The sequence below is a fragment of the Triticum aestivum genome, chromosome 3A (genome assembly GCF_018294505.1).
Source record: "Triticum aestivum cultivar Chinese Spring chromosome 3A, IWGSC CS RefSeq v2.1, whole genome shotgun sequence".
Lineage (NCBI taxonomy): Eukaryota > Viridiplantae > Streptophyta > Magnoliopsida > Poales > Poaceae > Triticum > Triticum aestivum.
This window is the reverse complement of record NC_057800.1, coordinates 672,459,034-672,484,895: the sequence shown is the minus strand read 5'-3', so window position 1 is coordinate 672,484,895 and position 25,862 is coordinate 672,459,034. Positions and strand designations below refer to the sequence as shown.

Here is a 25,862-nt window from a genome sequence, read left to right as displayed (position 1 = left end):
TCACGGAATCCCCATCACAGATTACTCCTAGTGACGGCGTGTGCAAAATAACATCACTGAAGATGGGACCTTCAGTGACGTTCTCTAGAACGTCATCAAGTTGTTATTTCCGTGACAGCCAACTAATGTCACAGCTACGAGAAAATATGCCATATTGTACCATATTCAGTGATGTAGCAACGTCACTGAATTCATGACACGTCTAATGCCCGAGTAGACTATCCCATTGCTAGCATCATTACATTCATTATTAATGAAGATGACGGCACATATATTTAATTTATTTTGAATTTAGATCAAGACAAATTATCAAGTCCACTATATTTCAAATGTACATCACAATAAGTATTTAATTCATATCACATTATATAAATAAGTTAAGATCCAAATCACATCATAAATTTACAATATTATATACTTCATCACCTTAGCTCAACCGTCCTCTCAACATAAATGATAGTAAAAAGTAACACTAGCTCACGAGTTTGAGACAACAACAGACAAGTTAAAAAGCAATAATTAGATAAGTAAAGACCACATGTGTCATCCTGATGATTGCAATATATGATTCAACAACTATCTTTCCATCGCAAAAGTATGGCCTTCATGCACCATTAGGTTTGGATTGGGACTGCTAAGTTGCTTGAGCACTTCAGAGAAAACCAATCAGGTTATTCGTCTCTTGTTAATTCTTTTTCCAGGCTTCATTCTTCTCTTGCTGGATCTTCTTCACATATTCAAATTCTTCGTGTTGCTTCCTCCGCATCTCTTCAAATGCACTTTGCTTGTGCTTCAAGTCTCGCCACTAACTCCTATCGGTGCCTATAAATCGGCAAAACACAACAACGTTGCATCCCGATGAGATGAAAATAGACAAGATAACAAGGTACTCCCTCCATTTCGAATTACTTGTCGCGGGTATGGATGTATCTAGATGTAATTACATCTAGATTACATCTAGATACATCCATACCCGCGACAAGTAATTCGGAACGGAGATAGTACAAGAGTACCACTAAGAAGCTTACAATCTATCAAAATATGAATGTAAAATAGAGAGGTACATTATTAAATGTGAGGGCAAACATTCGAATTGGCAAATGAAACACTAAATCCAAAAATAACTTATAATGGTTAAAAACATGCACAACCAAGAGATAAATTTCATTTATCATTTTGAGAAACATCAAGCATCACCAATAAGATATCAAGTCAGCAACCCAGGCAAGAAGCAACTATGCTTGGACAATAGTTTTTTAGATCAAACTAAACCAGCCTATATCATTCTGCTAAAAATCAAGCACATAAACAAATCAAGAAATTATACTGGATTTCAGGCTTAGAAACCATACATTACAACCTTATTCTCATGCCTGTGTGTTGCAGCAACAAAAACCATGCAACAAACCATGTATTTCTCATTACAAACATTTATTATTTTTTATGTTACTTTGGATTATTGGATTTGGATCAAACCATACATAAAGCACTCCTTAGTTTGTTACAAGAACTAAAAACGAATGTCTTATTCACAAATATTTGTGTTTTCATTTTCTCACTATCATGAGGGCTCTATGCACGTGCAGAAAAGCAAGAAAAAAAAAGAAAGAACCAGAACACAACGAGAAACAAGATAAGTACCTGTCCCTTGCATCTCTCGCCTCACCATCCTTTTGTTCAATTCTTTATTCTAGAACTCAAATCTATGCTGATGAAGTAAAGCTCCCAAATCTCTTGGATCTTGATGCATAACTCATGCTGGAAAGGAAGGTGCTATGGGTGCTTTCTTCCTTTAGAACTTCAGCCACAATCATTGAGTCGCACACTGGTTACTCACCTTCTGATTGTGTTTCCCTTTTCTTTTCAGTCACATTCTATTGTATAAAGGAAAACATTGATGCTCAAGTAAGGCATAGTTCATATGATGGATACACTGAATCAATATGAGAATCTATTTCAAGTGAGAAACAATAAAGTAAAAAATCTTACATAGGCTAGATGTGTCGGCTCGCTCATGCTGTCAGTCTTCTTGTTCGTATGTGTCTCTTTGAAAAACTCAAGACTTGGGTTCTGATTATTGTACTTGCCTTTTTCTACAAGATATATGAAAATCTAACATTACTACTCCATATATAATGACAAGATGCGATAGACATAGGACTAGAAGTAAGGTATTTGGAATTCTTACAATTTTGCTAAAAGTGGAAACATAAGACCTAGATCCAGTCTTTTGGTGATGCTCGACAGCTTCTCAGTTTTGTGTTTTCGTTTTTGGCATGGTACAACCTTTAGGTACCTGGGTCAAACAAGTCAAGCAAAAGAATGCAGTGAATCAATAGTGACTTATTCAATGTCAACACTAGTTCAAAAAGGCAGGCAGTGAACATAGATAGCATTGTCTAAAAGAGTGGAGGAACAACATGAATCAATCTTTAGTCAACTATTTGTGATACTTATAGTGCAAAGTGACATACACATGATACAAGCAAGAATAATTAAAGCCAGTGAATCCACACTGATGTACACGTTATTTAAGATGTCAGTCCACATGATATATTACCATTGCTTTGGACATAGAAAGGGTGGCTTCCTCTTCATCTCTCAAAGCCCCTTCCTGGAGCTTACATGAATATAACAAAGTAGATAAGTTAGGATGCAAGCACATGACGCACTAATATTGTATATAAATGATGATCTCACGCATTGGGATCTAACAAGCAAAGCAATTAACAGCCAGCAAGCCAAGAAAAACAAGACCAAAATGTTCAGAACAAAAAACAAGAAAAAAATATTATTACCGTAGCTACTGGCATAGTTTAGAAACCAGAAAGTTTACTACTCTTTTAGAATTAAGGCTCGATGGATGGTGTTGTATGTTTGCAAAGTAGGAGTAGCTTGATTTTACCCAGCTTAGTATGTGAGAATATAGTAGAATACTGAAGCTTACAATGTATCTGCTTTTATCAAAGTTCTGGGCATACTGAAAATGCTTGTGGGTTTCAGACGCTTAACATCATGGGTAGCTAAATTAGGAGAGGCATGGCAAAGATTAGGTTTAGTTCTCTTTTAACTAGTACTGGAGAGAAAAGTACACTGATACAGAGCTAAACATCTCTCTAATGAGTCAAAATCAAGTGTTGTCTCAGTCTTTATTCAGTTTTGACAGCACTAGTTAAGGACTGTTTATGGGGCATCAGAACCACAAAAATAAAATTCAGTTTTGCATTTTAGCATAGATAAAGTGGCTGCATCAGGAAGCTAGTTTATTCCGACATGTAGATACAGGGATATAAGGATGCACTGCTTCCTGCTTGTAATTAGTTCTCCTTTTATATGTTGCATACTTTAGTTCATGCATTTATGTCCGTCTGATTATGACACCATACATCGACCGAGAGCATCTAGTTTTATAATTATAGCAGGGTACAACCATCAGATGGTTAACATATAATTTTCTTCTGAATGCAAGAGTAGCCATACAAGCACATGGCGGCAAAAGAAATCTCCCAGCTAAGGCCACACATCTCATACCTAACTGAACTTTTCAGTAATAGTAACTATACTGCAGTAGCATATATTCAGGTTCAGCCCTTTTTACAATAGCAGGCTATAACAAATGCAAAACCATGTTCTCACTAGTGTAGTTTTGCACACAGACCAATCAATAGGATATAAGTAAAGTTATCTAGCAGGAGGTTCAGGCTTTTTACCATCGCAGTCTATGGCAAATAACTAATTGCAGATAAGGGTGGGATCAGTAGTAGTACGCATGAACCCTAACCATTGAACGCCAAGGGGTGGCAGGATGAGGAAATCACCGAGAGACGTCGCCAAGCGTTGGGGAAAAGACAACAGGGTGCTCGCTGGGCGGGTTGATGCGGTGGATCCAAGCTCGGCGGCGGGGCGGCCTCCTTCAAGCTGGCGTCCCTGGTCGCTGCAATTGGGGGAAGAAGAGGGTCGGATCCTCGTAGGGAGGGATGTTTGCGTGGATCCGAGCTCGGCCTGCAAGGCGACCTCCCCCGATCTGTCGCCGCCAGTCGTTCCAATCGGGGCTGTAATCTTGGGGAGAAGAGAGCCGGTTGAATCGGGGCATAAGAGATATGCGGCGTGGGCGGTGGCTCTTCGCGGGTGAAATAGAAGGAGGAATTTTGGCTGGGTCTTTACGAGTGGGGATGCAGGGTGGATGAGGGGGGAAATAGAGAAATGGAGCGAAAAGAGTATTTGGGTGAAGGGAAAAGCATTCTTTTTGCGGAGAACTGGTTTATTTTTAGGATTTAGCTTCTACTTTGATATCATGTAATTCATTTAATTCGAAATAAACAACAAATGATTATTAGAAAAAGTAAATCTTATATAAACATTACGATGTGATATTTTCCATGTAGTTTTTTTATAATTGTAAATAAGTATGCCGAAACTTGTACACAATGGCCTTAAATATGTTTTTCTCGCCCACACGGGTTCCTGCAGTATTGATCCCGACCACGATGTTACCGATGGTTTCATTTCAATTGGGATCGGACGACAAAGAAATTGTTTGTATCTGTTGCGGAGATGGATGGTTCGCCATATAGATAAATCATTTAATTTTTTAGATAGGACGAAACAACATCACCTCGCGAGCACCCCATTCAAGTTTTTTGCCCAACAACTACCTGTTTGTAGATAAGATAAAAAAGATTTTCCATCTAATCTCGTCTTTCCATTTTAACTTTTGAGATAGAGCAAAAGAACATTAGCTCACGAACGCCCAGTTGAAGTTTTCAAAACAACCACTACATATTTATTCTATAAATAATAACAAGATAATTGTGTCAATTTTTTTTCCATTTCCCGCACAGTTTCCATTTTATTTTGAGATAAACAACATCAGATCACAAATGTCCAATTAAACTTTTCGCCGATGCACTACCTATTTATAGTAGAAAAAACAAAATAACCATCTCAGGAAAATGAGAGAACAAAACAAGGTTTTCAGTTTACAAAAAACAATAAATAAGTATTTCCATGGCCACTACCTACTTATATTGGATAGATCAAAATAGTTAGAACCCTTAATAGCATTTGAAAAAATTATGGCGAGTACCACTACCCAAACTGATGCATGGCTCCTACCTCTCAATAACCCGTGAACTAGCTATGGCGGGTCACACTGCTAGACGTTACACGACAAAAAAATTGTTCATCACACATTAGTAGTGTTTGGTGACATTGGCAAGTCCGTCATGAAAATACCAAACTGTCACAGAAATTGGTAGTCAGGTGTGCTCAGAGGCCGAGGCAATTAAGTGACGTTTATCGTCACCGATTTGTAGTAATCGGCGACATTGTCCACCATCGTCATGAGGATTTTCGTCACAGTATGTCAATTTTGTTGTAGTGATAATGCAAGTTCCATTGCATGTTGGATATTTTATTTATTTGATAAATTACATCGTTTTGCAAGTGCCCATATGCCTACGGAGCTAACTTATAATGGATTTAATTAGTGTTGTGTTAAAGCTGTAATGTAGAACTTTAGCACTTAACTACTCTTCTTGTCATGCTTACATTGTTAGAACCCATTTTGTCTAAGCTAGAGAGCTATTTAAGAATTAGGTGCAATTTAGTCATATTTTTATTTCTTTTGTACCACTTGGTCTCTAAGTAAAAAATTTAATAAATATAGACCAGTGGCAGTTATGTTCCTATTTGCTATGTTCTTTTAGTATAATAGTGGTGCAATCATGCAAGAATATTTTTTCTCGCTTTGCCATGATCCGATGTATGTGCCAATTATGTATGTTGCAGCATGGCAGGGGTAGTGCATTCATCTAACGACTCTTCTAGAGTTGTCATGCTTCAGAGTTTAGCTGGTTCGATGGTAACAGGCTCCGAGACGTCAACATAGATGAGTGGGGTGTGTGATGGCCAAGTGTGTCGCCTTCGAGTTGACCACGGCCAGATGTCTTGCATTGATGAGTGTCGGGAAGGAGGATAAGTGGCGATATGGGTGAAATGATGTGTTGAAATAAAGGTCGTGTACACGTGGGAGGTCTTGTGCCATGTTTATCACATGCTCAAGGTGTATGCTCTTTTATATCTCCCGTTGCAACGCACGGGCATTTTTGCTAGTCATACCAATAGAAGTTGTTGGGTTTTTAAACAAGCCGACAAGTTAAATGCCAAAAGCAAGGAGAAGGGGTCGTAGAGTGAGGACGACAACGAGGAGCCCCGCCCACCGAACACAGGGGGACAGAAGAAGTTTCCCCCAGGTTAAAACGGTGAACATGATATACGTTACCCATATCCCCAAGAGGGAGCGCAAATGTGCGCTCAGGGACGTCTATGCGATAGAGCCAGTCGCCCCAAAATTCAACCCATGGTCGTCCTGCCCGACCACCTTCGATCGCAGGGACCATCCGACCAGTATCCGTCACGGTGGTTCAGCCGCGCTGCTCCTTGACCCAATTATTGATGGATTCCACCTTATGCGAGTCCTCATGGACGGGCAGCAGCCTCAACCCGCTCTATCAGGATACAATCCACAAAATGGGCATCGATCCATCAAGGATCGAGCCCACAAAAACTACCTTTAAAGGAGTAATACCAGGTGTAGAGGCCCGCTGCACAGGTTCAATCGCATTGGAAGTTGTCTTCGGATCCCCGGATAACTTCCGAAGCAAAGAATTGATCTTCGACATCGTCCCCTTCCACAATGGCTATCACTGCTCGGACGAACTGCATTTGCTCAATTCAATGCGGTGCCACACTATGCTTATCTCAAACTTAAGATGCCCAGACCACGCAGTGTCATAACAGTCAATGGAAACACGGAGTGCTCCCTCCATACTGAGGAGCACACCGCGGCCCTAGCAGCAGAAGTACAGAGCAGCCTTATCAAGCAGAACCTTAATTCGGCGGCCAAGCTCCCGGACACTGTCAAACGAGTCCGGACTACTCTGCAGCAGGAAGTCTAGCCCGTCAGGAGCTCAACTAGCAATTCGGCCTCTGTCTCAGTCCCGACCAAATGGCGGCGTACATACTGCGTGTAGATAACTACGCACTCAAAATACCATGGGCATAGACGGAGGCGTAACTTGATTGTGGTCCATCATACGGCTCCCACACCTACTTTTCCTTTTCCTTTTTACCACTTTTTAGTCTTTTCTTTCATAGGCCCCTCCCGACGGCCTGATCATCGGTCCTTTCAAAGGATAGATACACCAAGGCGGCAAGCAGTACAGACGTGTGGCGGAATCTCTAGATATTCTTCTTGACGATCATTCTACCTATTTTCGGGACCCGCACGCAGCTCCCCCTTGGTCTTGGCATGTTAAAGAGCCAGGCTGCTTATCGCACTATTTGTACAAATACGCTTTGACATATTAATCAAACTATAATGGAAACAGTTTGCGGCCCAACTTACGTGGAACTAGCTTACTACTTCATTTTATTTCGCTATTCTTATCAATTTCACCCGTACACTTTGGTACACATTAATTCGCCAGGGGCTTCATTATGCTCCATACTATGGCAACAAAGTCCGAACACTTTTTACAGTACAGTTCAGCACCCCAAATTTTAGCATTATATGCATTGGCTCCAAATCATGTCTTTGGTCAATAGTTGGGTTGCCCGGCTCCTGTGCCTGCTACCTTACGGTCCGTCCTATCGGCTAGGGTAGTAAAGGGAGAACTACTGCGATTGTGTTTCTGGTTTATCTGAGCAAACACCTCAGTAGAGAAAGCCGAAAACTGACCGTCATGATACAGCGAGAGTTGGTAAGCTATTCGGAGGTTAAAAATCTTTTGCGATTTTTTCCGCATTATGCGACAAATCGGCCTCTACCCAATCAGGTGTCTACAATCCCCTAGTCTTAATTAAATACTGACTAGGGGCTGCGCCTACGTTTCTATTGTCAAACTCCTATGGCTAAGTGAGAGTGATAAAGCCACATAGTCCGATTGCCTGGTTCGTTGCGCTAAAATCCTCCTTCAAGGACCAAACTCTTGGATCAAGAGTGTTTAGATTCCATCCCGTACACCCCCCTACTACCTACGTGGGGGTGATAACCCACAAGTATAGGGGATCACAACAGTTTTCGAGGGTAGAGTATTCAACCCAAATTTATTGATTCGACACAAGGGGAGCCAAAGAATATTCTCAAGTAATAGCAGCTGAGTTGTCAATTCAACCACACCTGGAAACTTAATATCTACAGCAAGGTATTTAGTAGCAAAGTAATATGATAGTAGTGGTAACGGTAGCAAAAGTAATATTTTTGGTTTTATAGTGATTGTAACAGTAGCAATGGAAAAGTAAATAAGCGAAGAACAATATATGAAAAGCTCGTAGGAATTGGATCAATGATGGATAATTATGTCGGATGCGATCGATCATGCAACAGTTATAACATAGGGTGACACAAAACTAGCTCCAGTTCATCAATGTAATGTAGGCATGTATTCCGAATATAGTCATACGAGCTTATGGAAAAGAACTTGCATGCCATATTTTGTCCTACCCTCCCGTGGCAGCAGGGTCCTATTGGAAACTAAGGGATATTAAGGCCTCCTTTTAATAGAGTACCGGACCAAAGCATTAACACATAGTGAATACATGAACTCCTCAAACTACGGTCATCACCGGTAAGTATCCCGATTATTGTCACTTCGGGGTTAACGGATCATAACACATAATAGGTGACTATAGACTTACAAGATAGGATCAAGAACTCACATATATTCATGAAAACATAATAGGTTCAGATCTGAAATCATGGCACTCGGGCCCTAGTGACAAGCATTAAGCATAGCAAAGTCATAGCAACATCAATCTCAGAACATAGTGGATACTAGGGATCAAACCATAATAAAACTAACTCGATTACATGATAAATCTCATCCAACCCATCACCGTCCAGCAAGCCTATGATGGAATTACTCATGCACGGCGGTGAGCATCATGAAATTGGTGATGGAGGAAGGTTGATGATGACGATGGCGACAGATTTCCCTCTCCGGAGCCCCGAACGGACTCCAGATCAGCCCTCCCGAGAGAGCTTAGGGATTGGCGGCGGCTCCGTATCGTCAAACGCGATGAATCCTTCTGTCTGATTTTTCTGCCCGAACACGAATATATGGAGTTGGAGTTGAGGTCGGTGGAGCGTCAGGGGGCCCAGAAGGCAGGGCGGCGCGCCCATGGGGGCAGGCGCGCCCCCACCCTCGTGGATAGGGTGTGGGCCCCCTCACGTGGATTCTTCTTCAAGTATTTTTTATATATTCCAAAAATAATCTCCGTTGATTTTTAGGTCATTCCGGGAACTTTTATTTCTGCACAAAAATAACACCATGGCAATTCTGCTGAAAACGGCGTCAGTCCGGGTTAGTTCCATTCAAATCATGCAAGTTAGAGTCCAAAACAAGGGCAAAAGTGTTTGGAAAAGTAGATATGATGGAGACGTATCAACTCCCCCAAGCTTAAACCTTTGCTTCTCCTCAAGCAATTCAGTTGATAAACTGAAAGTGATAAAGAAAAACTTTTACAAACTCTATTTTCTCTTGTTGTTGTAAATATGTAAAGGCAACATTCAAGTTTTCAGCAAAGATTATGAACTAAGCATATTCAGAATAACACTTAGGTCTCATGTTTACTCATATCGATGGCATAATCAACTAGCGAGCAATAATAATAAATCTCGGATGACAACACTTTCACAAAACAATCATAATATGATATAACAAGATGATATCTCGCTAGCCCTTTCTAAGACCGCAAAACATAAATGCAGAGCACCTTTAAAGATCAAGGACTGACTAGACATTGTAATTCATGGTAAAAGAGATCCAGTCACAGTCATACTCAATGTAAACTAACAGTAATGGATGCAAATGATAGCGGTGCTCTCTAACTGATGCTTTTTAATAGGAGGATGATAACTCAACATAAAAGTAAATAGATAGGCCCTTCGCAGAGGGAAGCAGGGATTTGTAGAGGTGCCAGAGCTTGGTTTTGAAATAGAGATGAATAATATTTTGAGCGGTATACTTTCATTGTCAACATAACAATCGAGAGATCTTGATATCTTCCATGCTACACACATTATAGGCGGTTCCCAAGCAGAATGGTAAAGTTTATACTCCCCCACCACCAAGGTATGGTGGACTCATATGGAATAACTTTGGGGTTTATGGAATTGGATGCACAAGTAGTATTCCCGCTTAGTATAAGTGAAGGCTAGAAAAAGACCGGGAAGCGACCAGCTAGAGAGCGACAACAGTCATGAACATGCATTAAAATTAATCAACACCGAATGCAAGCATGAGTAGGATATAATGCACCATGAACATAAATATCGTAGAGGCTATGTTGATTTTGTTTCAACTACATGCGTGAACATGTGGCAAGTCAAGCCACTATAATCGTTCAAAGGAGGATACCACCCTATCATACCACATCATAACCATTTTAATAGCATGTTGGCACGCAAGGTAAACCATTATAAACTCCTAGCTAATTAAGCATGGCATAAGCAACTACAATCTCTAATTGTCATTGCAAAAATGTTTCTTTCATAATAGGCTCAATCAGGAATGATGAACTAATCATATTTACAAAAACAAGAGAGGTCGAGTTCATACCAGCTTTTCTCATCTCAATCAGTTCATCATATATCGTCATTATTTCCTTTCACTTGCACGACCGAATAGTGTGGATAATAATAATAATAGTGCACGTGCATTGGACTAAGCTGGAATCTGCAAGCATTCAATTCATGGGAGAAGACAAGGTAATATGGGCTCTTTGTTAGATCAACAATAATGCATATACGAGCCACTCAACATTTTCATCATGGTCTTCTCCTCTAGACCCCCAAAGGAAAGACTATTTACACGGGAAAGCTCCCAACAAGCAAAAGAAGAACGAGAAATCTTTTTGGGTTTTCTTTTTAATTACTACTACTACAGGCATAGAAAGTAAACTAACTAAAAGCTACAACTAATTTTTTGGTTATTCTTAAGGTTTTTCAAACACACAAGAAGAAAGCTTAAAAAGAAATTAAACTAGCATGGATGATACAATGAAAAAGTATGAGCACCGACAACTGGCATGAGTGGGTGAGCATGAATGTAATGTCGATGAGAAATACGTACTTCCCTGAGCTTAGGCTTTTGGCCTAAGTTGGTCTATGCCCATGGATGGCCTGGTGGATATCCGAAGTTGAAGTTGGGGTCGTACTGAGATGTGATGTCTACTACACAACCTTCTTCTTGTAGACATTGTTGGGCCTCCAAGTGCATAGGTTTGTAGGATAGTAGAAAATTTCCCTCAAGTGGATGAACTAAGGTTTATCAATCCATGGGAGGCGTAGGATGAAGATGGTCTCTCTCAAGCAACCCTCCAACCAAATAACAAAGAGTCTCTTGTGTCCCCAACACACCCAATACAATAGTAAATTGTATAGGTGCACTAGTTCGGTGAAGAGATGGTGATACAAGTGCAATATGGATAGTAGATAATGGTTTTTGTAATCTGAAAATATAAAAACAGCAAGGTAACTAATGATAAAAGTCAGCACAAACGGTATTGCAATGCTAGTAAACAAGGCCTATGGTTCATACTTTCACTAGTGCAAGTTCTCTCAACAATAATAACATAATTGGATCATATAACTATCCCTCAATATGCAACAAAGAGTCACTCCAAAGTCACTAATAGAGGAGAACAAACGAATAGATTATGGTAGGGTACGAAACCACCTCAAAGTTATCCTTTCTGGTCGATCTATTCAAGAGTCCATAGTAAAATAACATGAAGTTATTCTTTCTGTTCAATCTATCCTAGAGTCCGTACTAGAATAACACCTTAAGACACAAATCAACCAAAACCCTAATGTCACCTAGATACTCCAAGGTCACCTCAAGTATCCGTGGGTATGATTATACGATATGCATCACACAATCTCAGATTCATCTATTCAACCAACACAAAGAACTTCAAAGAGTGTCCCAAAGTTTCTAACGGGGAGTCAAGACGAAAACGTGTGCCAACCCCTATGCATAAGTTCACGAGGTCACGGAACTCGCAAGTTGATCACCAAAACATACATCAAGTGGATCACGTGATATCCCATTGTCACCACAGATAAGCACGTGCAAGACATACATCAAGCGTTCTCAAATCCTTAAAGACTCAATCCGATAAGATAACTTCAAAGGGAAAAGTCAATTCATCACAAGAGAGTAGAGGGGGAGAAACATCATAAGATCCAACTATAATAGCAAAGCTCACGATACATCAAGATCATATCACCTCAAGAACACGAGAGAGAGAGAGAGAGATCAAACACATAGCTACTGTTACATACCCTCAGCCCCGAGGGTGAACTACTCCCTCCTCGTCATGGAGAGCGCCGAGATGATGAAGATGGCCACTGGAGAGGGATTCCTCCCTCCGGCAGGGTGCCAGAACGGGTCTAGATTGCTTTTTGGTGGCTACGGAGGCTTCTGGCAGCGGAACTCTCGATCTATTCTGCTCCCTCATGTTTTTAGGATATATGGACATATATAGGCGAAAGAAGTTGGTCAGGGGAGCCACGAGGGGCCCACGAGGGTGGGGGGCGCGCCCAGGGTGGTAGGGCGCGCCTCCCTGCCTCGTGCCTCCCTCGAAGCTTCCCTGACGTCTACTCCAAGTCTCCTGGATTGCTTCCGTTCCAAAAATAAGTTCCGTGAAGTTTCAGGTCAATTGGACTCCGTTTGATTTTCCTTTTCTGCGATACTCGAAAACAAGGAAAAAAACAGAAACTGGCACTAGGCTCTAGGTTAATAGGTTAGTCCCCAAAAACATATAAAATAGCATATAAATGCATATAAAACATCCAAGGTTGATAATATAATAGCATGGAACAATAAAAAATTATAAATACGTTGGAGACGTATCAAGCATCCCCAAGCTTAATTCCTGCTCGTCCTCGAGTAGGTAAATGATAAAAACAGATTTTTGATTTGGAATGCTACCTAACATATTTATCCATGTAGTTCTCTTTATTGTAGCAAGAATATTCAGATCCATAAGATTCAAGACAAAAGTTTAATATTGACATAAAAACAATAATACTTCAAGCATACTAACAAAGCAATCATGTCTTCTCAAAATAACATGGCCAGAGAAAGCTATCCCTACAAAATCATATAGTCTAGCTATGCTCTATCTACACCACACAAAATATTTAAATCATGCACGACCCTGATGACAAGCCAAGCAATTGTTTCATACTTTTGATGTTCTCAAACCTTTTCAATCTTCACGCAATATATGAGCGTGATCCATGGATATAGCACTATATGTGGAATAGAAGGATGGTTGTGGAGAAGACAAAAAATGAGAAGATAGTCTCACATCAACTAGGCGTATCAATGGGCTATGGAGATGCCCATCAATAGATATCAATGTGAGCGAGTAGGGATTGCCATGCAACAGATGCACTAGAGCTATAAGTGTATGAAAGCTCAACAAAAGAACTAAGTGGGTGTGCATCCAACTTGCTTGCTCATGAAGACCTAGGGCAATTTTGAGGAAGCCCGTCATTGGAATATACAACAAAGTTCTATAATGTAAAATTCCCACTAGTATATGAAAGTGACAACATAGGAGACTCTCTATCATGAAGATCATGGTGCTACTTTGAAGCATAAGTGTGGTAAAAGGATAGTAGCATTGCCCCTTCTCTCTTTTTCTCTCATTTTTTTGTTTTTTTGTTTTTTTGGGCCTTCTCTTTTTTTGGCCTCTTTTTCTCTCCTTTTTTTTCGCCAGAGTCTCATACCGACTTGTGGGGGAATTATAGTCTCCATCATCCTTTCCTCACTGGGACAATGCTCTAATAATGATGATCATCACACTTTTATTTACTTACAACTCAAGAATTACAACTCAATACTTAGAACAAGATATGACTCTATATGAATGCCTCCAGTGGTGTACCGGGATGTGCAATGACTCATGAGTGACATGTATGAAAGAATTATGAACGGTGGCTTTGCCACAAATACAATGTCAACTACATGATCATGCATAGCAATATGACAATGATGAAGCATGTCATAATAACGGAACGGTGGAAAGTTGCATGGCAATATATCTCGGAATGGCTATGGAAATGCCATAATAGGTAGGTATGGTGGCTGTTTTGAGGGAGGTAAATGGTGGGTATGTGGTATCGGCGAAAGTTGCGCGGTACTAGAGAGGTTAGCAATGGTGGAAGGGTGAGAGTGCGTATAATCCATGGACTCAACATTAGTCATAAAGAACTCACATACTTATTGCAAAAAATCTATTAGTTATCGAAACAAAGTACTAGGCACATTCTCCTAGGGGGATAGATTGGTAGGAAAAGACCATCGCTTGTCCCCAATCGCCACTCATAAGGAATGCAATCAAAAAAATAAATCATGCTCCGACTTCATCACATAACGGTTCACCATACATGCATGCTACGGGAATCACAAACTTTAACACAAGTATCTCTCAAATTCACAACTACTCAACTACCATGACTATAATATCATCATCTTCATATCTCAAAACAATCATCAAGTATCAAACTTCTCATAGTATTCAATGCACTTTATATGAAAGTTTTTATTATATTCCTCTTGGATGCCTATCATATTTAGGACTAGTTTCCTAACCAAAGCAAATTACCATGCTGTTCTAAAGACTCTCAAAATAATATAAGTGAAGCATGAGAGTTCATCTATTTCTTCAAAATAAAACCACCGACGTGCTCTAAAAGGATATAAGTGAAGATCAATGAGTAGTTGAATAATTATGCAACTATGTGAAGACTCTCTAACATTTAAGAATTTCAGATCTTGGTATTTATTCAAACAACAAGCAAAACTAAATAAAATAAAATGACGCTCCAAGCAAAACACATATCATGTGGTGAATAAAAATACAGCTCCAAGTAAAGTTAGCGATGAACGAAGACGAAAGAGGGGATGCCTTCCGGGGCATTGATACGTCTCCAACGTATCTATAATTTTTGATTGTTCCATGCTATATTATATTCCGTTTTGGACATTATTGGGCTTTATTATACACTTTTATATTATTTTTGGGACTAACCTATTAACGGAGGCCCAGCCCAAAATTGCTGTTTTTTTTGCCTATTTTAGGGTTTTGCAGAAAAAGAATATCAAACGGAGTCCAAATGGAATGAAACCTTCAGGAACGTGATTTTCGGAACGAACATGATCCAGAGTACTTGGACCCTACGTCAAGACATCAACCAGGAGCCACGAGGTAGGGGGGCGCCTACCCCCCTGGGCGTGACCTCCACCCTCGTGGGCCCCCTGTTGCTCCACCGACGTACTCCTTCCTCCTATATATACCTACGTACCCCAAACTACCAGATACGGAGCCAAAACCCTAATTCCACCATCGTAACTTTCTGTATCCATGAGATCCCATCTTGGGGCCTTTTTCGGAGCTCCATCGGAGGGGGCATCGATCACGGAGGGCTTCTACATCAACACCATAGCCTCTCCGATGAAGTGTGAGTAGTTTACCTCAGACCTACGGGTCCATAGTTATTATCTAGATGGCTTCTTCTCTCTTTTTGGATATCAATACAAAGTTCTCCCCCTCTCTTGTGGAGATATATTCAATGCAATCTTCTTTTGTGGTGTGTTTGTTGGGACCGATGAATTGTGGGTTTATGATCAAGTTAATCTATGAACAATATTTGAATCTTCTCTAAATTCTTGTATGTATGATTGGTTATCTTTGCAAGTCTCTTCGAATTATCAGTTTTGTTTGGCCTACTCGATTGATCTTTCTTGCAATGGGAGAAGTGCTTAGCTTTGGGTTCAATCTTGCGGTGTCCTTTCCCAGTGACAGTAGGGGCAGCAAGGCACGTATTGTATTGTTGCCATCGAGGATAACAAGATGGGGTTTATTTCATATTGCATGAGTTTATCCCTCTACATCATGTCATCTTGCTTAAAGCGTTACTCTGTTCTTATGAACTTAATACTCTAGATGCATGCTGGATAGCGGTCGATGTGTGGAGTAATAGTAGTAGATGCAGGCAGGAGTCGGTCTACTTGTCTCGGACATGATGCCTATATACATGATCATACCTAGATATTCTCATAACTATGCTCAATTCTGTCAATTGCTCAACAGTAATTTGTTTACCCATCGTGAATACATATGCTCTTGAGAGAATCCACTAGTGAAACATATGGCCCCTGGGTCTATCTTCCATCATATTAATCTTCCAATACTTAGTTATTTCCTTCGCCTTTTATTTTACTTTGCATCTTTATCATAAAAATACCAAAAATATTATCTTATCATATCTATCAGATCTCACTCTCGTAAGTGACCGTGTAGGGATTGACAACCCCTTATCGCGTTGGTTGCGAGGATTTATTTGTTTGTGTAGGTGCGAGGGACTCGTGTGTGGCCTCCTACTGGATTGATACCTTGGTTCTCAAAAATTGAGGGAAATACTTACGCTACTTTGCTGCATCACCCTTTCCTCTTCAAGGGAAAACCAACGCAAGTGCTCAAGAGGTAGCAGGCATCCCCAATCTTCGGCTTTTGGTTGTCCTTGAATATTACCTTGGGGTGCCTTGGGCATCCCCAATCTTAGGCTCTTGCCACTCCTTATTGCATAGTCCATCGAATCTTCACCCAAAACTTGAAAACTTCACAACACAAAACTTAACAGAAAACTCGTAAGCTCCATTAGTATAAGAAAATAAATCACCACTTAGGTACTATTGTGAACTCATTTTAAATTCATATTGGTGCAATATCTACTGTATTCCAACTTCTCTATGGTTCATACCCTCCGGTACTACTCAAAGATTCATCAAAATAAGCAAACAACACATAGGGAACAGAATCTGTCAAAAACAGAACAGTCTGTAGTAATATGTAGGTTTCGAATACTTCTGTAAATCCAAAAATCCTGAGAAATTAGGAAGTCCTAGGAAATTTATTTATTAATCTACTGCAAGTGGAATTGGTATTTTATCACTCTCTGGTAAAAAATTAAAAGTATTCTCGTGAGCGCATACTTTCTGTTTTTTTACAGCAAGATCAAATAACAATCACCCAAGAAGATCCTAAAGGCTTTACTTGGCACAAACACTAATAAAACATAAAAAACACAATCATAACAGAGGATTGATGATTAATTTATTACTAAACAGGAACAAAAAGCAAGGAGCAAAAATAAAATTGGGTTGCCTCCCAACAAGCGCTATCGTTTAATGCCCCTAGCTAGGCATGATGATTTCAACGATGCTCACATAAAAGATAAGAATTGTAACATAAAGATAGAATCATGAAGAATATTACTAGCACATTTAAGTCTAACCCACTTCCTATGCATAGGGATTTTGTGAGCAAACAACTTGTGGGAACAAGAATCAACTTGCATAGGAAAGCAAAATATGCATAACTTCAAGATTTTAAGCACATAGAGAGGAAACTTGATATTATTGCAATTCCTACGAGCATATATTCCTCCTGCATAATGATTTTCAGTAGAATCATGAATGAATTCAACAATATAACCATCACATAAAGCATTGTTTTCATGATCTACAAGCATAGAAATTTTATTACTCTCCACATAAGCAAAATTCTTCTCATTCAGAATAGTGGGAGTATCATAAGAAACTCGAATACTATAAATTGTTTCCATATTAAAAAAGTAATGTTCAGAAAAGGGGTAATCATAATCATGACAAGTTTAATAAATATAATCATCACTACTTTTTATAGCATATGTATCATCACAATAATCATCATAGGTAGCAACTTTGTTCTTATCATAATCGATTGAAACCTCTTCCAAGATAGTGGAATCATTACTAAATAAAGTCATGACCTCTCCAAATCCACTTTCATAATTATCACAATAAGATTCAACATCCTCCAAAATAGTGGGATCATTACTTCCTAAAGTTGACACTCTTCCAAACCCACTTTCATCAATATAATCATCATAAGTAGGAGGCATGCTATCATCATAATAAATTTGCATATCAAAACTTGGAAGACTAAAAATATCATCTTCATTAAACATAGCTTCCCCAAGCTTGGGACTAACATTAATTGCAGCAAATACATTCTCAAACATGTCATTCTCATCAAACATAGCATCCCCAAGCTTGGGCCTTTTCATATCATAAGCATAATCACTCTCATCATTAATAGTATGGATAGCACCAATAGTATAACAATTATCAACATCACAATGAGTAATAGGAGCAACATTATTTGGGAGGGATACATTTTTACCTTTGCTTCTCCATCTTTTCTTTTTCTTCTTCACATCATGTGTGGGGTTTATCCTCTTTTCGGAGCTCCTTATTAATGAGATTGGTTGAATAGGAGGCTCCTCCTCGTTACCTGATTCATCATAAGAAATAATAGGAGGATATTGGGAAGTCTCTTCCCTTTCATTAATATTCTCTTCATCTTCTATTTGTTTTCTTTTCTTTATGTAATTGGCAATATAAGGATTTTCAATGCAATTCACCGCACAATACATAAAAAATTCTTCTAGATCAATATCGAGGAATTTCTCAAGGTTATATTATGGAATATGCTTAGTTATACGTTTCATTTATTTTAACCCAAAATCAAACTAAGTTCATTATGATGTGCAAGGGAAATCAAATCATCACAATTTTTGGACAAGATACGATCATGGAACAATTTGCATCAGAGATTTAAATAACCATGTTCATTGCAAAGTTCACAAGTATGGTGAAGAAATTTTAAATTTTCAGCACAAACATTTAGCCTCTCTTGCAGCCATTTAGTTTCCAAATACTTATGCCTCTTGCAAAATATATTTTCCCTAATTGGTGTGTACTTGCAGGCTCTATATATTCCACAAAAGTTGACATGCTTATAAGAGGCATTTTCATCATGACTAGCGCACCCATCATTAGTACTATGGATATTCAAGGAGTTCATACTAACAACATTGCAATCATGCTCATCATTCAAAGATTTAGTGACAAACATTTTATAGACTTCTTCTTCTAGCATTTGAGCACAATTTTCCTTACCATCATTCTCACGAAAGATATTAAAAAGATGAAGCGTATGAGGCAAACTCAATTCCATTTTTTTGTAATTTTATTTTATAGACTAAACTAGTGATAAAACAAGAAATAAAAAGATTCGATTGCAAGATCTAAAGATATACCTTCAAGCGCTAACCTCCCCGGCAATGGCGCCAAAAAAGAGCTTGATGTCTACTACACAACCTTCTTCTTGTAGACGTTGTTGGGCCTCCAAGTGCAGAGGTTTGTAGGACAGTAGCAAATTTCCCTCAAGTGGATGACCTAGGGTTTATCAATCTGTGGGAGGCGTAGGATGAAGATGGTCTCTCTCAAGCAACCCTGCTACCAAATAACAAAGAGTCTCTTGTGTCCCCAACACACCCAATACAATAGTAAATTGTATAGGTGCACTAGTTAGGCGAAGAGATGGTGATACAAGTGCAATATGGATAGTAGATAATAGTTTTCGTAATCTGAAAATATAAAATAGCAAGGTAACTAATGATAAAAGTGAGCACAAACGGTATTGCAATGCTAGTAAACAAGGCCTAGGGTTCATACTTTCACTAGTGCAAGTTCTCTCAACAATAATAACATAACTGGATCATATAACTATCCCTCAACATGCAACAAAGAGTCACTCCAAAGTCACTAATAGAGGAGAACAAATGAAGAGATTATCGTAGGGTACGAAACCACCTCAAAGTTATCCTTTCTGATCGATCTATTCAAGAGTCTGTAGTAAAATAACATGAAGCTATTCTTTCTGTTCAATCTATCCTAGAGTTCGTACTAGAATAACACCTTAAGACACAAATCAACCAAAACCCTAATGTCACCTAGATACTCCAGTGTCACCTCAAGTATCTGTGGGTATGATTATACGATATGCATCACACAATCTCAGATTCATCTATTCAACCAACACAAAGAACTTCAAAGAGTGCCCCAAAGTTTCTACCAGAGAGTCAAGACGAAAACATGTGCCAACCCCTATGCATTAGTTCATGAGGTCACGGAACTCGCAAGTTGATCACCAAAACTTACATCAAGTGGATCATGTGATATCCCATTGTCACCATAGATAAGCACGTGCAAGACATACATCAAGTGTTCTCAAATCCTTAAAGACTCAATCCGATAAGATAACTTCAAAGGGAAAACTAAATTCATCACAAGAGAGTAGAGGGGGAGAAACATCATAAGATCCAACTATAATAGCAAAGCTCGCGATACATCAAGATCATATCACCTCAAGAACACGAGAGAGAGAGAGAGAGAGAGAGAGAGAGATCAAACACATAACTACTGGTACATACCCTCAGCCCTGAGGGTGAACTACTCCCTCCTGGTCATGGAGAGCACCGGGATGATGAAGATGACCACCGGAGAGGGATTTCCCCCTTCGGCAGGGTGCCGGAATGGGTCTAGATTGGTTTTCGGTGGCTACGGAGGCTTCTGGCGGCGGAAATCCCGATCTATTCTGCTCCCTCATGTTTTTAGGGTATATGTACATATATAGGCGAAAGAAGTCGGTCAGGGGAGCCACGCGGAGCCCACGAGGGTGGGGGTGCACCCAGGGGGTAGGGCGCGCCTCCCTGCCTCGTGCCTCCCTCGAAGCTTCCCTGACGTCTACTCCAAGTCTCCTGGATTGCTTCCGTTCCAAAAATAAGTTCCATGAAGTTTCAGGTCAATTGGACTCCGTTTGATTTTCCTTTCCTGCGATACTCTAAAACAAGGAAAAAACAAAAACTGGCACTAGGCTCTAGGTTAATAGGTTAGTCCCAAAAATCATATAAAATACTCCCTCCGTTCGGAATTACTTGTCGCAGAAATGGATGTATCTAGATGTATTTTAGTTCTAGATACATCCATATCCGAGACAAGTAATTCCGAATGGAGGAAGTAGCATATAAATGCATATAAAACATCCAAGGTTGATAATATAATAGCATTGAACAATCAAAAATTATAGATACGTTGGAGACGTATCAAGATGCATCAGCTACTACCTGAAGAGCTGCAGCTTGGAGGCGGGTTGCCTCCGTCCTCCTCTTGTACTCGTCTGCCTCCTCCCTGGTTATAACATATCTCCTTTTTGCCTGAAAGTCAAAGAAAGCAGGAGCAGGGAGAGCGACGTGATATGTGCGTTGTCTGTCAAAGATTGGTCGGTACTGGAGGGACTGATTGTTCCTCTCAACGAGCTGATGATGAACCATAGCATCATAATCTAAATAAGAAGGAGGCAACTCAATATCATATCCACGAATGGGTATCTCAAGAAAATCAGCTAAACGGGTTGCATAAATTCCACCAAAGAAATCTCCATTAATTTTGTTATTGTGCAACCTACGTGCAACAATGGCCCCCAAGTTATATTGTCTATCTCCTAACACAACACTCTTGAGAACACTAAGATCTGGCACACACATGTGACATGCCTCATCCTTACCATTTATGCATCTACCTATGAAGAGAGCAAAATAATGTATAGCAGGAAAATGAATGCTCCCTATGGTAGCTTGCGTGATTTCCCTAGATCCCCCCACAGTGATACTAGCAAGAAAATCCTTATATTCAGATTTACGAGGTTCACTAACATTACACCACTGTGGGAGTTTATAAGCAATATTAAAATTTATCATAAAGATCAAACAAGACAGTTTGAGAATTGTGTGATGATGTAAATTCAAACCTTCTCACAAAGGAATTAGTGAGGTAGTAGTACTAACGGCACTTATCTCCCTCGAAGCTCTCAAGATCAGCATCACGCACATATGCGTCAAATTCCTCCTTGATTCCTGCTCGAACCATGAAGTCCTCTGCCGGCCATTCACAAGGCCACACTTGAGCCTCCCTTGGTAGTTCATTGTCCGGCTCGCGTATTGAGGGCCTGGGTCCTTGCTTCCTAAACATATTTGTTCATCTGAAAAATTTCTGAAATTTTTAGTAACTCAAAAATAAAAGTGAACCAAACTCAACAAAATTGATAGCAACTACTCCTCAAGTGCCTAGAGGCTATATCATGCATTAAAACTACTCTTGAACACATAAATTTGACATGCAAGCTCAAGAACAGGGTCACCTAAGAAGCAAAAATTTGCAATGAATAAAGCACTAGAACAAAAACTAATTGGACCATTGGAGGAGACACATACCAAAGAACAATCCCCCAAAGCAGTTTTGTGAGAGGAGCTTTGAGCAAGGAGATCGAAAATGGCAGCAAGATGAGAAAGAACTCGGGTTTGAGCTGGCTAGTGGTTTTTTCTAGAGCAAGATGAAGTGTGTGGGTGAAAGGATAAGTGGAGGGGACCCACATGGGGTCCACGAGGCAGGGGGCGCGCCTAGGGGGTGGGCGCGCCCTCCACCCTCGTGGGCACGTGGTGAGTCCCCCTGGTGTGTTCTCGGTGCCAGATATTCTCAAATATTCTAGAAAAAATCATATTTAATTTTGAGGGCATTTGGAGAACTTTTATTTTTGGGGTATTTTTTATTGCAAGGATAATTCAGAAAACAGACAGAAAATACTATTTATACTTTATTTAATATAAATAACAGAAAGTAAAAAGAGGGTACAGAAAGTTGTGCTTTCTAACTTCATCCATCTCATGCTCATAAAAGGAATCCACTAACAAGGTTGATCAAGTCTTGTTAACAAACTCACTTCGAATAACATGAAACCGGAGAAATTTCGAATAACACTAGGTTATCTCAACGGGGATATGCACATCCCCAACAATAAGAATATCATATTTCTTCTTGACAGTAGGAAGAGGAAATTCAAAACCTCCAGTAGTGATTGTTGAAATTTTTTCAATAGAATTGATACTGTGGACTTGAGGTTGTTTCCTCGGAAAGTGTACCGTATGCTCATTACCATTAACATGAAAAGTGACATTGCCTTTGTTGCAATCAATAATAGCCCCTGTAGTATTCAAAAAGGGTCTTCTAAGAATAATTGACATACTATCGTCCTCGGGAATATCAAGAATAACAAAGTCCATTAAAATAGCAACGTTTGCAACCACAACAGGCACATCCTCACAAATACCGACAGGTATAGCAGTTGATTTATCAGCCATTTGCAAAGATATTTCAGTAGGTGTCAACTTATTCAAATCAAGTCTACGATATAAAGAGAGAGGCATAACACTAACACCGGCTCCAACATCACATAAAACAATGTTAACATAGTTTCTTTTAATGGAGCATGGTATAGTTGGTACTCCTGGATCTCCAAGTTTCTTTGGTATTCCACCCTTAAAAGTATAATTAGCAAGCATGGTGGAAATTTCAGCTTCTGATATCTTTCTTTTATTTGTAACAATATCTTTCATGTATTTAGCATAAGGATTCATTTTAAGCACATCAGTCAAAGGCATACGCAAAAAGATAGGTTTAATCATTTCAGCAAAGCGCTCAAAATCCTCACCATCCTTTTTCTTGGATGGTTTAGGAGGAAAAGGCATGGGTTTCTGAACCCATGGTTCTCTTTATTTACCGTGCTTCCTAGCAACGAAGTCTCTCTTATCATAACGTTGATTCTTTGATTGTGGGTTATCAAGATCAACAGCAGGTTCAATTTCTACATCATTATCATTGCTAGGTTGAGAATCAACATGAACATCATCATTAACATTATCACTAGGTTCATGTTCATTACCAGATTGTGTTTCAGCATCAGAAATAGAAATATCATTGGGATTCTCAGGTGTGTCAACAACAGGTTCACTAGAAGCATGCAAAGTCCTATCATTTTTCTTTTTCTTCCTCTTAGAAGGACTAGGTGTATCAACATTAGTTCTCCGAGAATGTTGCTCAATTCTCTTAGGATGGCCCTTAGGATACAAAGGTTCCCGAGTCATTTTACCACATCTAGTCATAACTCTAACAACATTATCATTTTTCTTATTATTTAATTCATTGAGCAAATCATTCCGAGCTTTAAGCAGTTGTTCTACTTGAGTGGTAACCATAGAAGCATGTTTACTAATAAGTTTAAGTTTACCTTTAACACTAGCCATATAATCACTCAAGTGTTCAAGCATATCAGCATTGTGTTTCAATTGTCTACCAACATAAGCATTAAAGTTTTCTTGTTTAACCATAAAGTCATCAAACTCATCCAAGCATTGGCTAGCAAACTTAGTAAATGGAATTTTGCATTTATCGAATCTATAGAGAGAATTTACCTTTACTACCTGTGTCGGGCTATCAAGGCCATGTATTTCTTCTTTAATACCTTTTTTCTTTCATAGATTTCTTTGCCTCTTGCATATCTTCAGGACTGAGAAATATAATACCCCTTTTCTTCGGAGTTGGCTTAGGAGTTGGTTCAGGAAGTGTCCAATTGTTTTCATTAGTCAACATATTATTCAATAGTAATTCAGCTTGATCAACAGTTCTTTCCCTGAAAACACAACCAGCACAACTATCCAGGTAGCCTCTGGAAGCACCAGTCAGTCCATTATAAAAGATATCAAGTATTTCATTTTTCTGGAGAGGATGATCAGGCAAAGCATTAAGTAATTGGAGAAGCCTCCCCCAAGCTTGTGGGAGACTCGCTTCTTCAATTTGCACAAAATTATATTTTTCCCTTAAGGCAGCTTGTTTCTTATGAGCGGGGAAATATTTAGCAGAGAAGTAATAAATCATATCCTGGGGACTACGCACACAACCAGGATCAAGAGAGTTAAACCATGTTTTAGCATCACCCTTTAATGAGAACGGAAATAACTTAAGGATATAATAGTAGCGAGTTTTCTCATCATTGGTGAATAGGGTGGCTATATCATTTAATTTAGTAAGATGTGCCACAACAGTTTCAGATTCATAGCCATAAAAGGATCAGATTCAACCACAAGTAATTAACTCAGGATCGACATCGAAATCGTAATCCTTATCAGTAATAAAGATAGGTGAAGTAGCAAAAGCAGGGTCATATTTCATTCTAGCATTCAAAGACTTTTCTTTAAGCTTAGCTAATAATTTCTTAAGATCAGATCTATCATTGCAAGCTAAGAAGTCTCTAGTAGTTTCTTCATCCATAACATAACCCTCAGGAACAACAGGCAATTCATATCTAGGGGGAGAATCTTCATCATCACTTTCATCAATATTATCAGTTTCAATAGTTTCATTCTCTCTAGCCCTAGCAAGTTGTTCGTCAAGAAATTCACCTAGTGGCAAAGTAGTATCAAGCATAGAAGTAGTTTCATCATAAATATCACGCATAACAGAAGTGGCATCATCAATAACATGTGACCTATCGGAATCAATAGCAGCAGTACGCGTGGAAAGTTTACTCAAAACAGAAGGTGAATCAAGTGCAGAGCTAGATGGCACTTCCTTAACCCCCCCCCCCTCGTAGTTGAGGGAAAAATCTTGGTTTTTTGATCTTTCAAGTTCTTCATAGTGACCAGCAGATATAAATCCCAAGTGACTCAAAGAATAGAGCTATGCTCCCCGGCAACGACGCCAAAAAATAGTCTTCATAACCCACAAGTATAGGGGATAGAAATAGTTTTCGAGGGTAGAGTATTCAACCCAAATTTATTGATTCGACACAAGGGGAGCCTGTCGGGGATATACCCCGCGGTATGACCTGGCCAGATGTATGACCCGGCTGGGACTTGGCGCTTCATTGGTAACCCACCGGAGGATTGGGGACTCACGAGTCTGGCGGCTCACTGGTCTGACGACTCACAAGCTTCGAGACACATTGGTGACCCGACGGGTGTTTCAGATGGATGACAAGGCCCAAGGCCCAGAAGGTCGCCTCAT

At 39.6% G+C, this 25,862-nt stretch overlaps 1 long non-coding RNA gene across 2 annotated transcripts; it reads right to left on the bottom strand.

The window, feature by feature from the left end:
- Positions 1–342: 342 nt before the first annotated feature.
- LOC123059037 (uncharacterized) lies at positions 343–4,133 on the bottom strand. Of its 2 annotated transcripts, none has more exons than XR_006427350.1 (6): positions 3,819–4,133; positions 2,561–2,620; positions 2,189–2,296; positions 1,990–2,093; positions 1,642–1,874; positions 343–822 (listed from the first exon to the last, which is right to left on the bottom strand). It is a non-coding gene; the product is annotated as an uncharacterized lncRNA (long non-coding RNA). The 2 variants fall into 2 exon arrangements; XR_006427351.1 differs by having other exon boundaries at positions 2,561–2,614.
- Between the last annotated feature and the right edge of the window lie 21,729 nt (positions 4,134–25,862).